The 16,685-nt window shown below is 43.1% G+C and overlaps 2 pseudogenes; both read right to left on the bottom strand.

The window, feature by feature from the left end:
• Positions 1–1,457: 1,457 nt before the first annotated feature.
• Positions 1,458–3,028, bottom strand: LOC101052629 (methylcytosine dioxygenase TET1-like; annotated as a pseudogene).
• Positions 3,029–12,393: 9,365 nt separating this feature from the next.
• LOC104650699 (methylcytosine dioxygenase TET1 pseudogene) lies at positions 12,394–16,591 on the bottom strand (annotated as a pseudogene).
• Positions 16,592–16,685: the final 94 nt, after the last annotated feature.

The raw sequence follows: 16,685 nt of genomic DNA, 5'->3' as shown, positions 1-16,685 counted from the left end.
TCTCTGGGCTGTGTTCTTCTGCTTTAATGAAGTACGATTTTGTAGTCTTAAAGGTGGTTTCTGTTGTATTGTGCTCTTCTCCTGACGGTGGTTTTGCTCTATTACATTGCAACAAGGCTGTTGGTATACTTGTAAAACCACAGGATAAAATTTGCATGATTGAACTCTTATGGAAGCAAGCTGTTAGAACTGTGTTGCAAAGTCTTCAATGGAAGTATGGGCTGCATCCTGATGGGGTACATCATCTGAGTCCAGATTTTTGCTGCTGTTCAGTGACTGGTTATAGGAACTTGCTTCATTATTTCTTGGTGTCAACATGCAAATTCTCAGAACAACTGTCAAGAGTAATTATCCCTGGACCCACACTTATATTGGTGTCAGTCTTGGATAAGTTTGGTGTTGATATAAAAAATGAATTTGACTTTTGAATATTCTTGTGACTTTATGGATGCCTGTGTTAGTAGCTAAGCTGACAGGTGATTTAGATAGCATAGTTTGCCCATTGGGAACCATGGTGTGTGAACTTTGTTTTCCCAAAGATGGACGGTGATGGTTTGACCCTCCATGTAAATTTTGGTCTTGGGAGTCTTAGTATAGAGGATAGCTTTGAAGTTATTAAGCAAACTGGCTGTTGTCTCCTCTGAACTGACTTAGTTGGTATTCTTCATCCTTGTGACTTTGGCTACCACTTGCTCCAGTGTTAATCTCCTATCCATTAATGATAAGAGACTTGGTTGAACTGGATATCCATATTTTGGTTGTTTACTTGGCATATCCTCGGTTTTTGGTTGAGCACTTTCATTGTGTATCCTAGCATGACAACTTCTGTTGGAGTGTGAAGAATGTGGGATGGAATTGCAGTTAGAGCCAGCCTACTGCAATGCTAAAACATGACTTCTCCCCTTGAGATGATCAAAATTCGTATCGGTAGTAACTGACCTCACAGCATTGTTAGTCTGCAGTGTCTTTTAGGAATTTATAAGAATTTTTAATGTCCTGCCTAATTCTTCAGTATTGAATTTTTTAAATGACACACTTGTTTCGGTGGGAAAATAGTGTACATGTTTAATGCTATTTCTTAGTTTGTACAATTTTGGAGGTTTGGTTCATTTGTCAACCTCAGTTTTTTGGTGTTTCAGCTTCTGGGACATTAGCACTGAAATCTTTGACATGGTCAGTTAAATTGATTTTTCTTGTGTGTCCACTTCTCCACCTCAAGGCCTGTCATGCTTGCTTTACTAGTTTCCTTTTCAAAAGGATGCGGGTTCCATTCCGATTTTTGTTCTTCCCCATGTCACATCTAATCTAGTTCATGCGTTCTGACTTGGAGCCATTTACTGATTTGTCATCAAAATCTGCCTTTAAAATCTTGGGCTGCTTTTCCCTCTGGGGCCACTTGTTTTCCTTGATAATCTCCAGATTCCTCCTGACAAGCTAAAAGCAAGTGACCCTTGGTGCTAAATCAGATCATCAAGAGACCCTTCAAAGCTGTAAATAGGAAGTTGAGCAACACCCAGTGAAGCATGGAAGAGTCCTCTCTTGGGTAATGGGAACCCCTTAGTTTTAGCTGGCCGGGAGCTTATATGAACCTGCTTCTCAGTTTCTATATGGCTTATAGCCATTACTGGAGGTGATGAATTTGTCCGAGTTTGAGGAGTATAATGAGCAAAAAGGCAAAACTACGTATAGCACTCTGGACTGCAAGTCCATATGAGGCAGTGCTTTGGGGACCGGGCCATTGGGAAGGTGCATTAAGGTAGCAATTGGATTTGAAGGAATAAAAAGGAAGATGGGCACATCTAGGACAACACTCCCACTCATACAAAGTTTCTTGTTGCTCTAAAATAGTATCAAAGGCCTCTCCTTGGACTGGAATAGCACCAGAAATCTCTGGAGGATCTGGAGTCTCACTCTGGGCCTCGCCATGACCTGGATCAGCCCCTAAAATTTCCAATTGATGTGGGATATCACCAAACACCTGTCCTAGGACCGAGGTGGTATCAGCAACTTCATGTTGATTTGCCGTAACTCTGAAGGTCCGTTGATCTGGTTTAGGACCAAGGGTCACTTGTTTTGAGCCTTCCAAGAAGAATTTTATTAGAGCTAGAAGTTGCTCCACAACGAGCCAAGCAGTTAATAAGGTTACATATGAATTAAACCTTAGAAAGACTGAAGGTGAGGTAGCAATCACATTCATTATTACTGGGATTTAGGTAAGAGTCAGATAACTTGGATTCTATTCATGAGCCCAAGTCTTCTGAGCGCTGGGACTTTCTTGAGAGGTAACTTTGGGGCTTGTTCTTTGGGGCAAAGGAGCACACAGTCACAAGCAGACATTTTGGGAGAACCACTGGTACATTCAATGTCTCTTCAGAAACAGTCCTTCAACATGACATGTCCCTTCCAGTAGCCCCTGAAGGATCTCAGCTACAGGGTCACTGTGGGGGTGGGGATACTGATTTTGGAAACTTCTACTCCTTGGGACCAAGACTGAGTTGTCTCTTGGCTCTTAACTTTTAAAGAGGGATTTTGCACACCAATATTAGTCTCTATATTGGGAAGGATTTGGTTCCAATACAAGACACCCGAATCATTGAGTGCTGTACTCACAAATCAGTATTGTATAAGAACAATCATGTTGCTTTTCTAAACCCTTAGGAAGTGGAACATTTTTGGATTTGGCTATGACCAGTGGGGGTTGGGAGAGTGACCTGCTAAGAGGTGCTTTGTAGCACCATTGTAAACCCAGTTCAGGTTAAGAACTCTGAGTTCTGACAACCTCAGTCCTACCCAAATTCATGCGTGATGCTCCAGCTTTCCAAAGGCTTCTGACGGGCATAGGTGGTTTAGGTTCTGTTTTTTTTCCCCTCACTTTTCTTGGATTGTTCTAATTTTCCCGGCGATACAGTATTGACTGATGGCACATTTTCGTTGGCTGCCTTGGTAGTCTATCATACAGTTGGCTGTTTTTCTTTGTTTTCATCTTCCTGACTAATCTGGACGGCCTTGCTTGGTGAGATTGAGACATAGCTACAGAGTAAGAAAAAATGAAAAAACAGAAGTCACTGGTCCTTTGGAAAGTCTCACTTCTGAGGAGAATCTGGATGCACTGCTCTTGCCCTCAGTCACCAAAGGTTTTGGTCACTGGCCGGGTCACACGTGCAGGGCAGCATGTGCAAGGCCCCCAGCTCCAATCCTGCAGCAGCCCGAACCAGCCCTTAGGCAAACCTTCCAACTGGTGCTCATCTCCACAACTTTGGAGCTTGGGTTCCCCACAGGCAGGAGTGTGGGCAGTTCAGGGAGAAGCCTATGTACTCCAAGCACAGTCAAGGCCCAAGCCTCAGAGGTGGGGAGTTGCTTCCCAAAGGTCCACAGTAGAGAGGCTGGTAGGGTTGCAAGACTTGGTTGGGAAGGGCTTTGTGTTGTGGGGGAAGGCTATGCACATAAAGAAGCTCAGGAGCAGATTGTGCGGCCACTCCATGCCAGGTCAGCCCCAGAGCATCAGTCTCCCCAGGACAGACCTCAGGGGGTCCCTTATTCCTCCTCAATTGGCTTTGAGAGAAGTATTTGAAAAGTGATGTAAAATGACTCTACTCTTAAAAAGTATCAGTTCTTTCCAGGGATCCACTGCTGTGGGAAAAATATCGACTTTCCTGTGAGACTTGCCATAATTGTGTTAGCATGGATCTTCCCAAGAAAAGATAGATGGGATTAGATATCTCAGAGGCTTATTTAAAGGGGGCTGGAGGGGAAAAGGCCATAAAAGATGTAAAGGAATGTGAAGAGAGGCTAGGAGCCATGAGGTCACAACGTACCTCTCATCTTTGGGAGGGTGGAAGGAAAACAAGGAGGGTCTTAGATGTCTGTGCGTCTCTAAGAAAGTTTTGGAAATACTAAGAGACCTTGAACAAGGGCACCTATAGAGTCCAGTATCTCAAAAGATTAGGCCTGTCTTAATAGCTGTGCTCGTTCACTGGTCAGAAACAGGAGTGGAGCCTGACAATGCCATGTATTTCTAGAGCACAGAGCACAGTGACTGAGGCCATCCAATGTGCTGCCTGCATTCAAATCTGAAAGGCATGTTTTCACGGCCAACACAGTCCAGTCTTGGACTGCATGGATCTCCTTGAAACGTGGGGGGAGCATCTCCTTCGTAGCTCCCTCTTTGAAGGGAAACTTAAGGTTAGTAGAACAAACTACAGGCCACTTTCTATGAAGTTATAGGCCACAGCTCTTCCCCCTCATTCCTTCGCTACTCAATTCTTCTCTCCCTCAACTATCACCATGGCAAATCTTAGTGGCATACCTAGTGGGGTGACCCCAGTTGTTTATTCCTGAGGGGACTGACACTTTAATCATAACCTTATCTGGGGAATGATTCACATGTGTGTCCATAGTCACAATGGGTCAAGGACGTGCCAGAAAATGCCCAACTGGATCACCTGGCTTCACGTATTTTCTATCTTTCATACATTGTATCGAGGCAACACTCTTCCTGCTAATCAAGATCAATTAATTTTGCCAGTATGGCAACTCCTCACCTGTTGGTCCCTGGGCATAGTAGTCCAAGGTATCCTGGTGGCAACTGAGTTGTAGCTCAGAGGGACCTTGAGTCCCTCCCCCAGAGTGAACCGGCTTTGGAAACCAGAATCTCCCAGCAAGTTCCCTTTGAAGTGTGATAGCACCAGAGACCTGTCCTAGGACAGAAGTGGTATCAAACTTCCTGTTGATTTTTTTTCAGCCTTGAAGTTCTCTTGATGATCTGCTTTGCACCAAAGATCACTTGTTTTGAGGTTGCCAAGAGGAATTTTATTACAGAAGTAAGAGACCTAGAACCCATCAACAGCCAAGCAGGTGATAAGATTATACCCGAATTGAACCTTAGAAAGACTGGACGTTGGGTAGTGATCATGTTCACTCTTCATGGGATCTAGGGAAGAATAAGATAGCTTAAGAGATTCTACTCGTGAACCCAACTCTTCTAACTGAATGCTGGGATTTCCTTGAGAGGTAACTTTGGGGCTTATTCTATGGGGCAAAGGACCACAGACTGTCCTGAACAAACATTTTCAGGGAACCTCTGGTATCATTCAATGTCTCTTCAAAGAACAGTCCTTCACCACAGCATGTCCCTTCCAGTGGTCCAGGAAGGATCTCAGCTGCAGGGCCAATTTGGGTAGGGATGCTGATTCTTGAATCCTCAGCTGTCTGGGACCAAGACTGAGTTTGTCTCTTGGCTCTTCTTACCTTTGAATTAAAAAGGATTTTGCACACCAATTAGTCTCTATCAGGAGGGCTTGGTTTCAATGAAGACACAATAATCTTTTGAGTGCTTATTGCCAAATCAGGGAGTATCTTATCGCAATCACGTTGCTTTTCCAAACACTTAGAAATTTGAAACTTTTTGGATTTGGCTATGACCAGTGGGGGGTTTGGAGAGTCACCAGCTAAGACAGGCTCTTCATAATGCCATTGTAAACCCATTGTGGGTTATAGATTCTGCGTTCTGACACAGAACCTCGGTCCTATCCAAACTCTTGACAGAAGGCTTCTGACTGGCATGGGTGGTTTAGGTAAAGTTTGTTTTTTTTCCTCATCTTTCTTGAATTAATTGCTTTAATTTACCAGGGATTAAAGTCTTGACAGGTGCCACATTTTTGTTGGCTGCCTTGGTGGTCTTCCATAGTTGGTCGTTTTCTTTAACATCTTCCTTCCTGACTAATCTGGAAGGTCTTACATGCTGGGATTGAGACATAGCCACAGAGTAGGAAAAAATGAAAGCACAGGAAAGTTACTGGTCCTTTGGAAAGTCTCACATCTGAGGAGAATCTGGATGCACTGTTCTTGAGCTCAGTCGCACAAGATTTTGGTTGCTGGCCAGGTCACACTCCCAGGGCAGTGCATGGCTTCAGCTCCAAGCCTGCACCAACCCTTGGGCAAACTTTCCAACTGGTGCTCATCACCACAACTTTGGAACCTGGGGCCCCAGAGGGTGTGAGGTGTGCGGGCAGGTCGTTAGGAAGCCTACTGGCTCCCAGCACAGTCAAGGCCCATGACCCTGAGGTGGGGAGCCGCATCCCATAGGTCCACAGTGGAGAGATGCAGGTAGGGTTGAATGTCTTGGGTGGACCCAGGGGGGTATCCTAGGGTGGCAAACCCAGCAGTAGAGGGGCCAACGGCTGCCTGCACAGCCACCCCATGCCTGGTCACCCCCCTAGAGCAACAGCTGTGTCCCCAGGACAGACCTCTGGGAGTCTTCATTTTTTTTAGTCCTTTAACAAATTTTGAAAAAGATACCTCAAAAGACACTACTTACAACAGGTATTAACTCTTCCCAAGGATGCTGTCAGCATAAAATTGAAGACTTCTCTGTGGGACTTAACATAATTGTGTTAGAGTGGGTCTTCCCAAGAACAGATAAAGATGGAATTAGTTCTATCAGAAGCTCGTTGAATTGAGCTGAAGGGAAAATGTCCATAAAGGAAGATGGAGAGAGGGATCTCAAAGGCTAGGATCTGTGAGTTAACATTGCAAGTCTCCTTTTTGGGAGGCTGGAAAATTAAAGCAGTTAATTCAAGGACATGTGAAGAAAAACAGATGCCTGCATTTCTAAATGTTTTGGAATGCTTAATGGAGACCTCGAACAAGGGAACCTATGTGGAGTCCAGTATCTCGCAAGTTTAGGCCTGTTCTAATAGGTCTGTATTTTCATTGGTCAGAAACAACCAAAGAGAACTGGAGCCTAGACAATGCCATGTATTCCTAGAGCTCAGTGACTGACACCATCAAATATGCTGTCTGTATTCAAATCTGAAAGGCATGTTTTCATGGCCACCACAGTCCATTCTTGCATTGCATGGATCTCCTTGAAACAGATGTTGGGAGCATCTCCCTCATAGCTCCAGTGGGCCTCCCTTGCTGAAGGGAAAACTGACAGGAAGGTTAGTAGAACTCTACAGTGTTTTTCTCTGAAGTTTTGGGCTACAACTCTTCCCCTCACTTCTTGGCTACTCAATTCTTCTCACCCTCAACTATCACCATTGCAAATCTTGGTGGCTTCCTTCATGGGGTGACCCCAATTCTTTATTCCTGAGGGGACTGACACTTTAATGATATGCTTATCTGGGCAATGAATCAAATGTATGCCCAAGGTTACAATGGGTCAAAAGAAGGCACCAAAAAATATCTGAGTGAATCAACTGGCTTCACATGTTTTACCCATCTCTCCCTTCAGACATTGTATAAAGGCAAGATTCTCTTCCTGCTAATCACAATAATTACTTTTGCCAGTATGGCGACTCCTCTTCACCTGATGATCTCTGGGTGTAGTAGACCAAGGTATCTGAATGACAGCCTTTAGCTGTAGTTTAATGGAACGTTGAGTCTTTTATCCAGAGGAAACTTGATTTGGGAACCTGAATCTCAAACCCTGAAGACCCAAGACTTCCAGAGATGGGAAGTCAGTCTTATAGTGAACTACTAGAAATAACTATACATAGGATATTCTGTTTATATCCCTGGCTTCTAGAATATGGTACTTCTATTGGAGACCCAGCTCAATAGAGATACCTAATTAAACACACAATGTATTCTGAAGGGTGACATTCTGCTTCTGTGAAGTGTTTGAGATGCTGCTCTAGTTGTGTTCTTAGAAGGTATGCTCAATAGTCTAAGGAAAGCTGCTTCTGGTAGTTGAGATAATGTTATACCAGTGAATCCCATGGTCATTAGCCCCATTCTACCCTGCACATGCTTTGCTGTGAAACATGTCAGCTCCTTGGCTCCTCTGCTGTGTCGGGTCGCTTGCCTGCAGATAAGGAATTCTGGAAGCCATCAAATCACTAATGGCCAAGGCTCTGGACAAGAAAAGCAAACACATGGCCAAAACAAATACATAACTGCAAGTAGAAACCACAGGCCATCCTAGAATAGAGGCTCAATGTAGTTCTGAACTGCCACTAAGTGGCCTCCTTGAGGAGCAATACATCTGGGCTTCAAGAACTATACATAGGATCTTCTGCCACTGATGCCATTCTATAACCCATCATTCTGAGCTGAACAATGAAGGCTAGCTAACTCCAACTGGCAGAATCACTTCATCTACTTGAATGTTCAGTGCCTCCTCTTGTAGGTCTTTTAAAGAGACTAAAATTGTAACTTTGCTGTGACTCCCATGTACTCATATTTAGGCCCCTCTCCCAGTCCTTGCTTCTAATCATCTAGTCCCTTTCTAAGCCCCTGACCACATAAGAGGCCATTGGCCACTGACAAGGCATTTAGAGAAATTCACATCTTGGGCCACTTTTCTTCCACAGGAAGTAGATAAGCATGTATAACAGGTCTTAAAGACTGTTTCTCCACTCTTGAAACTGCCCCCGATACAGCTATAATGCACAAGCCATGCATCTTAGACCATAGCTTGCCAACCCATCTGTAAACAGGCTCTAGCTTCAGTTGGTCATATGGCTGTACTCTGCAGGGCCACTGATGGGATATGAGGAAGGAAGACTGGTGCAAATACTGTGGGTGCCCTGAGTCTGAGCCACCTGCTCGTGCAGCTTACACTCTGGTTCTGTCAGGCTTGGTCTCAGATTAACCTCTTCCATGTTATAAACCTGGACAGGTCCAGTGGAAGTCTATGGAGTTGTAGATCAGACAAACCCATTTTATAATAGGCTGTTTTGAATACATGATTACTTGGTACCCCATAACCACAGCCCAGTAAAATGCCAGGAGCTATTTCTCAAAAGATCGACAATTACTGTAGTCAAGACTAACTGCAAAATACCAGGGATCTCTATAGTGATAATTCCATAAGCTTTATTCTGCGTCTCTTCCTACCACTGGCACCTCCAACACTTTTCTGTCAGTTCCTAAGGTTTAAGTAGCAGTGATGCTTGCACCAAAGCCTGCTGTAGCATTTATTCCTGTTCTGGGCCCTCTTAAAGTTGGAAGCCTTCTGACTTTTCATATATGGACCTGGGCAGGATTCAAAGATGACAAATGTTATCTCCAGAATCCAAAGAGGCCTATCCATTGTGCCCTCTTTGAGATAGCAGATGCAAGATGAAGGCTTTTTCTTTAATCTGGAGATGTTGATTGTAACTCTGGACCTAATTAAATACTTCTGACATGATGGGTCCTAAAAATTCTTTGCATTTGTCTACTCTCTGGAGCATGTACCTTACTAAGACCTTACAAAGCACCTCGTGTCATTTTGGCACAATCAACATGATACTGTTGGATCACTGATGTGCTCTGGGATGATCAGGTAGTCCATGTCTTTTTGGACTATACTGTGGCACACAACAAAGTAAATGTGCCCAAGGAAAACTGTATGAGTCTTAATTTCTATCCCATATGAACATGAACATTCTGATCATCTTACACTTGGAATAGAAAGCAATACAACTGCCAACTTTATCATGCATTCAAAAAGCTTTTTATTTTAGGTGGAGAGACCAGTTTCAGAACAGTCGATATGTCAGTTAAACAACCCAGAATAGTAATTTAAGGGACTAGAAAAATAACCAGTGAGTAGGTCTGTGGATCCAGGATACTGGAGACTGTTTAAAGCAGGGCTCTATTCTAGGTTTTAGTCTATGTAATAAATAAAGGAACGATAATTACACTTCCAGTTTCTGCATATCAATGTTGACTCAGACTGTTGAGTAATCTTCAGTCTGGTTATTCCTTCCCCAATGTACAGTTGCCTGAGTAAGTTATTACAGGTTCCTTGAACTGAGATAATTAAGGTATATAATGGGGGCTCTTTCACAGCTATTCTGCTTAAGGATTCAGGTACCTCTTCAATGAGTTCTTGATCTGGAAACTGACACAAGTTTGGGAATTGAGACTGACATTGACTTCACTAGTGATTATCTCAGGCTCCTGACCATCCATTTTTTGTCTTGCTCCTAAGTGGTGAGCAGAGCCTTGCTGGCTGCATATCTAATATCAGTCTTTGGTGAACAATACTTAACAATCTCCACAAGTCTCTCTGGGTCAAGCCCCCCTCTGACCTTTCTGGCTCTTAGAGAACTACAGACTTCTGAATTCTTGATGTTAAATGTTACTGCCTGGCCTCACTAAAGCTTCCTTATCCCATAGGTAGTGATAAGCCTATGTCTGTGACTACCTCTGTGACTTTCCTCTGGCCTGAGGAAAACCATCACTGCACTACTTAGTGTTGGTGTTCATGTCATCAGATCATTTATGATGGCCTTGGTGAATATTGTCTTCTGGTTTCTCCCACTGGAAATGATGTACTCCCCTTATGTCTATTACAATATGTTCCCTTCACCCTTCTATCCTCCAGGGAAAGTATTTTGCTTTGCTGAGCAGTGGCCATCACTACTTCTCAGGCTTACAAGAGCTACCCTAGTTGAAGAGTTCCCCGGCCCTCATCACAAGACATGTGATGGGTGTGGCTCATGTGTTCAACTGTCATATATAAACACCTTACACTGTGAAGACAATGCAGATGGGCAGGGAGGACCCTGTGCTCCAGCCCCACAGCAGCATGCAGGGCAGGAATCTGTGACTCCCAAAGCTCAAGTGGACATGCTACAATGTGTTATTTTATCCTTGCCATCTGCAGACAGCTTAGGTGTTAAACAACTTGGTGGACCCTGTGCCTTTTTGCAAGGGCAGAGGGCCAGTGTGACGGCTTGCTTGTATCCTGAGCTCTTGTCTGGCATCCAGACAAATAGTTAGACACAAACTGGAAGGATAAATGTGGGAGGTTTGAGTGGTGGATGTGGCTCTCAGCAGGATGGCTGGGGAGCTGGAAAGGGGATGGAGTAGAAAATCTTCCCACAGAGTTTGGCCATCCAGTTGCCAACTCTTCCCTAACTGCCCCCGCCAAGCTCATGAGTTCATATGCTCCTTTTCTCTTTGCCACACTGTTCTGTTCTTCTGTACATCATCTGCTCATCTGTTTGTGGAGTCTGGGATCTGGGGCTTATATGGGCACAGGATAGGGAAGCATGGCAGGATGAAAAGCAACTTTGAGGCATGAAAATGGGAATAGGCATTCCCATTTAGGGACACAGGTATTCAGGCTGCAGAGAGTGGGACCTTTGCTGAGGAACTGCCTTCTAGCCACTATCTCCCAGTCTGTATTCCCCTCTGAAGAGGCATATTAGAATATGGATAATGATCAGTCTTAGCTACTTCCTGTTTGATAGGTTGTGGTGGAATTTAAGGGAAAACAGATTCCTCTCAGGTTTATTTAAGGGTCTCTGGCAAAAGAAAGCCATTGTTTGAGACTCCAGTTGCCTCACCATTTGGAGTGAGGTGTGCTGAAACCCCTTATGGGAGTGGGAGAACCCCTGGGCTCCAGTCCCACAGCAGGGAGGTGAGAGTCTGCATCTCCCGAAGCCTATGTAAGCATGTGTCACAATGTGCTCAGTCAGATGGATGGGAAGATGGAAAGAGGATGATCCAGAATTGACTACTAGATGAGCTGAAGTGTCTAATTTGCAGGCCAAAGTCACCAGGGAGAGACTTGATGTGGTAAAGATATGGGGCCTTCAGAGGGTGAATGGTACCTTCCAGAGGGTGGAAACAGTGATTTTTGAAAAACAAAAGCTGACTAAAGCTGTTTGTGTATGTGGTGCCCAAAGGCAAACACCAGAGCTGTTTCCATCAGGCCATCTTGGCCTCTCCCTCCTTTACTCCTTTTCTCAGAACACATATTCCAGTTAATAAGATGGAACTCTATACAAAAGGATAAATGATTTCTTGTACACAAATATGCACATACAATACACAATAGGATTCTTATATTTCAAGTTCATTTTAAAAATAAAGGGCTTCTAAAATACACATTTACAGTTAGCCTCCAACAATTGACTACTAGCAACAATGATATTTTACACAGGAGAAATATTTTAGGAGAAAACCTTTCATAAGTTTATTTCAAAAGAATATGCCAACTTTCTAGTAATGACTGGAAGATGTCGGAGCACTAGCACCATGAAATAATAACTCTGCTTATTTTTAACTGGGTGCATGTGGTTAAACACCAGAAGCTGTGTAGAGTTAACACTGCCTTAATTTTACATCACAGAATGTGAACCTGATAAAACCCTCTAAAAATGACTTGTTTCTTAGTAAACAGACTTAATTTGAAGCACCAAACCAAGTGATCAAGGTTAATGCCTCACTGAAACATTTCTTTATGTATTTAAAACTATAAAACTCTTATGTTGCTTAAAATGTGCGCCTTCTACCAATTGTCAAAATAGTCAGTTAGGAATAACCACCTCATATCTTTGTATCTCAGGCTTTAAACTGGTGAGATGAAGATACAGTAAATGACGTGACTTTCTTTAAACAGCACCTTGAAAAACACTGTACTAGCAAAGGCATTAAGAAGGGGAAATGCCTTCAGACACAATAGTTACAGGACCCTGGAATGTGAGCATAAAGGGACACAGTGACAACTGTCATGGTTAATAATGCTTTATGTGAATTGAACCAAATTTCTCTTCAGAGGATAGTTCTGGACCTTCATTAGCTGCCTGATCTTTCTGTTCTGAGGCCTTCATTTTCTTCTTAGCTTCTTTAGCCTCAAACTTAATCTTGTTTAGTTCCAAACCATGTTGGGGCTTATTCAGGTTTTTATGCTGTTAACAAGACGAGGGGGAGAGGTGGGTTGGGATGCTCAATGGCAGTGATGGAGCACAGCTCTCCCCAGACACACACAATCAAAACCAAGCCCTGAGCAGGTGCAATGGCCACACCACCAATATTTGCATCCAAAAAGCTGTGCTCACTGTCTGACCAATACTTAGCAATGTGGGGCAATATATACTCAGCAGGTGAAAAGGGGTCAGTCATCAGATACGGGCTTCTCTGATAAAAGCTCATCTGCTTCAGAATGCTACTCATCCTCTTCCATTGGAGAAGAGGCAAGGTCTTGGAGAGGTGAGGAAGGAGGGCTGCTGGTTTGGCTGATAAGTTAGTGGTTCAGTCACACACACCACTGGCAGGCTCAATTAACAAAGGGCTCTGCCCCACAGAGTGGGGAAAGGAGCGACTTTGCCAAGCGAGGAAATGCCAGGGCCTTCTGCAGCAGCTGCATTGACACTGAGTCTTCCCAAAGCATTGTGCAGTGGGGGAAGTGCTGCTGCTTAAAACCCACACGAGGCTGTTGGATTATCTAATGTAGTTGGTGTGGTTGAAGCAGTCTCTGGGGGAAAAGGAGGGGCCTGGAGAGATGGATCTTTACTGGGTGAGAAGATGGCATCAGCGAATAGGTTTTACTGATGTCTTAACTTCAGGTAAAATGGGGATCAGTTTTACTGTTTCCTTCAGGTTGCATGGTCTCAGCTTTATCCACAGACCTTATGTGCGAGAACTTCCGTCATGATTGCAGCTGCCTTCTTCCCAGAATGGGGAACAGGCTGAGTGAAACACGTTTTGTTTTTTTGTTTTGTGGTGGGTGCCAGGACCTCGATGGCCCCAGATTTAATTCTGGCTTCCACTCCTTCCTTGGAGCTAAACTCATCAGTATCTGAAAGTGTATAAAGAGGTAGCACATGGAGCTGCTCATCTTGAGGAATAACACCCAAAGAGCCTTTATCTCTTTGAGTTAAAATACAAACCACCGTGCTTCCACTATTTGTGTTGTGAATGTCCCTGTGGGGGTGGGCACAGAAGTTGAGGCAAGTGGTGACCCAGAGAAGGGACAACATTTCTTGCCCTTTCTTGGCCTTCTTGTCCTTTTTTGACCAAGCCAACATTCTTGGGCAACATTTTCATATTCCACCAGATTCTGATAAGCTGGAGCATACTGCTTATAAATTGGAACTAATTTAGTGGCCAAACTCTGCAAGTTATCTTCAAGGTTTTGTGTAAGGGAGTGCTTGGATTAATTACAAATCTTCTGGGGCTTGGGCTTCTACCAAACTTGATTAAAGTACATTCTCCATGAACAGGCGAGAGAATGAAGCTCTGCAAGTCTCTGGATCAATTCTTAAGCTTGTACAGGTACAACTTTCATTGCAGGTGCATCTTCCATCGGGTAGGATGCCGACTGTATGACATCAGATTTTCTGTGAGCTCTGTATAGCTAATCCTCTTTTGGAAGAGGGATGCCATCCCATACCCTGATGAGCACCACCAACCCAGCAGTTGGACAGTGGTGACCTGTATGCTGCTAGACCAAATAGAACTATTATCACTGCTGCTGCTTAAAACCCACTTAACAATTGGAAACCGATGAGAGCTTGTCCCTTCTTTACCAGTGTACACTATTTCTGTCTTTATTGCATTTCCTTTTTGACCATGCCTATTCTTCATGACTTCCCTGACAGCAGCAACACTCGGTACTGCCCCAAGGTATTTATAATCTGGGCCTCTTTTTGTATAACCTGATCAAGACAGTTGAAGGTGAGCAGTTGAAAATCTTAAGTTATAGACACTAGGGTTTTTGTATGGTTAACAAAGTTCATGGCATATCAAAATTTTCCCGGGTACTGTCTACTGTGGACAACTGATGTTTCAACACTGGATGAACAGACTTCCTCTTCTCTTTTGGTAGAAACCAATGTAAATTCCACCTGAACACACTACATTTACATTCCTGAGAGTTACTTCTGACTTCAGTAAAGGGTGTTCAATGAGAGATACCAGGCAGTGTTGGCAGTCTCTGATGCATGAGTTCCTCCTTAACCTGCTGAAACTGAATTTGGTCATTACCAGCCAACACATTAGCACAGTGGTTAGGTGAAGAGGTCTGGATCAAAAGATGGACTTTCTGATTGGCATTCACTGTTAACTACCTGAGAATTACAAGCTTTACCAGTGAATGCCTTCCCATTTGATTCTGTTTCAAAATGAAATAAGCTGAGTGAATTGAATGGTTAAACCTTAATCTTTTCCTGTGTTGATTCAGGATATCTCTAATTTTATCTAAGTGAGTAGGGGGAATAGTTTTTTGGGCTGTACAATAGACCCCATTTGAGCCAGTACTATATTTTGGTTGGAAAATAAATTTTCCCAAATGCAGTAGGAAAATCATGTGGACAAAATTGCTTAATCTTGAATTTCGTTGCTATCCAAATGTTGCCTATTGTGCCACACATAAGACAACTTTTTCCACTTCTGATCGTCATCTTGATACCTTACAACTGTAGGCTTTTTTGGCCGACCTCTCGATGGGATGGGTTTTGTCTTTTTCTGGGATGTGGTCTTTTGCTTTGTTAATGATGAACCATGATTTTACACACTTGAAAGTGGTTTGTTGTACTGTACACCAGAAATACACTTGCGAGAAGAGCACATTACATGCCACAAGCCTTGTTGGTATACTTACAACTCTTTTGTCCTGTGGTTTTATATAATCGAACTTAGTTATTGAAGCAAGTTCTGTCAACTGTTGCAATGTCTGCTTCCATTTGGGTGTGGGCTGCTTCCTGACATACATCAGCAGAGTCCAAATTTTTGCTGCTAAGTGTCTGGTTACAATGACCCACTTCATTATTTCGTGGTGGCAACTGATGAAAATTCTTGGAAGAACTTTATAGAGAATTATCCCTGGAGCAATTGATGTCAGTCTTGGATGAGTTTGATTTGGTATAAAAAGGGAAGAATGAATTTTTGACTTCTAAATATTCATGTGACTTTGTGGATGCTTGGTTAGTAGCTGAGCTCATAGGTGAGTTGGAAAGTGGAGTTTTCCCATTAAAAACCACTGTGTTGCATGAACTTTGTTTTTCCAAATATGGATAGAGTGATCAAGGTTTGATGACTCCTTGTAAGTTTGGGTCTTGGAGGTCTTTTTTTTAAACAGTGTAGAGGATAGCTTTGCAGCTATGAAGCAAACTTGCTGTTGACTGCTATAATTCTTCACCCTTCTGACTTTGGGGAAAAATTCTCTGAAGGAAGAAACTTGGTTGAACTGGAGATCTATCTTTTGGATTTTTACCTGGAATACACTCAGGAGTTTTTGGTTGATTGCCTTCATTGTATATACTAGCATGATGACTAATGTTGGAGTGTAAAAAATGTGGAATGGAATTTCAGTTAAAGCCAGGCTGCTGGAACACTAAAACATGACTTCTCCCCTTGATGATCACAACTCATATCAGTAGCAATGGAGTTTATAGCATTGTTAGGCTTTTCAGTGCTTTTAGGAATTTGTAAGACTTGTTTTCCAATGTGGTGTTGAATTCTTCAATACTGAATTTTTAAATGACACATTTGTTTCAGTTAGTAAATAGTGTACATGCTTATTGCCATTTTTTAGTTTGTACAAACAATTTTGCAGGTTTGGGTCATTTCTTTTCAACCTCAGCTTTTCTATTTGTTGGCTTCTGAAACATTAACACTGAAAACTCCATTGATGTGATCAGTTAAGTGTGACTTCTTGTTTTCTGTCCACTTCACCTTGATGCTGTCATACTTTCTTCATTCTTAGATTTTCAGGATGCAGGTTCTGTTCCAATTTTTGTACGACCTGACCACATTTACTGTAGTCCATGGATTCTGACCTAGGGCCATTTACTGGTTCGTTGTCAAAATGTGCCTTTAAAACTTGGGGCTTCTTTTCCCTCTGGAGCCTCTTGTCTTCCTTTGTAACTTCCAGATTCCTCTTTGCAGGCTCAACACGAGCAACACGTGGTGCTAAACCAGATCAAGAGATCCTTCAAAGCTACTGCAAATCAGCGGGAAGT

The sequence above is a fragment of the Saimiri boliviensis genome, chromosome 6, assembly GCF_048565385.1.
Source record: "Saimiri boliviensis isolate mSaiBol1 chromosome 6, mSaiBol1.pri, whole genome shotgun sequence".
Classification (NCBI taxonomy): Eukaryota; Metazoa; Chordata; class Mammalia; order Primates; family Cebidae; genus Saimiri; species Saimiri boliviensis.
The sequence above is the reverse complement of the archived record's forward strand: the minus strand, read 5'-3'. Positions and strand labels throughout refer to the sequence as shown.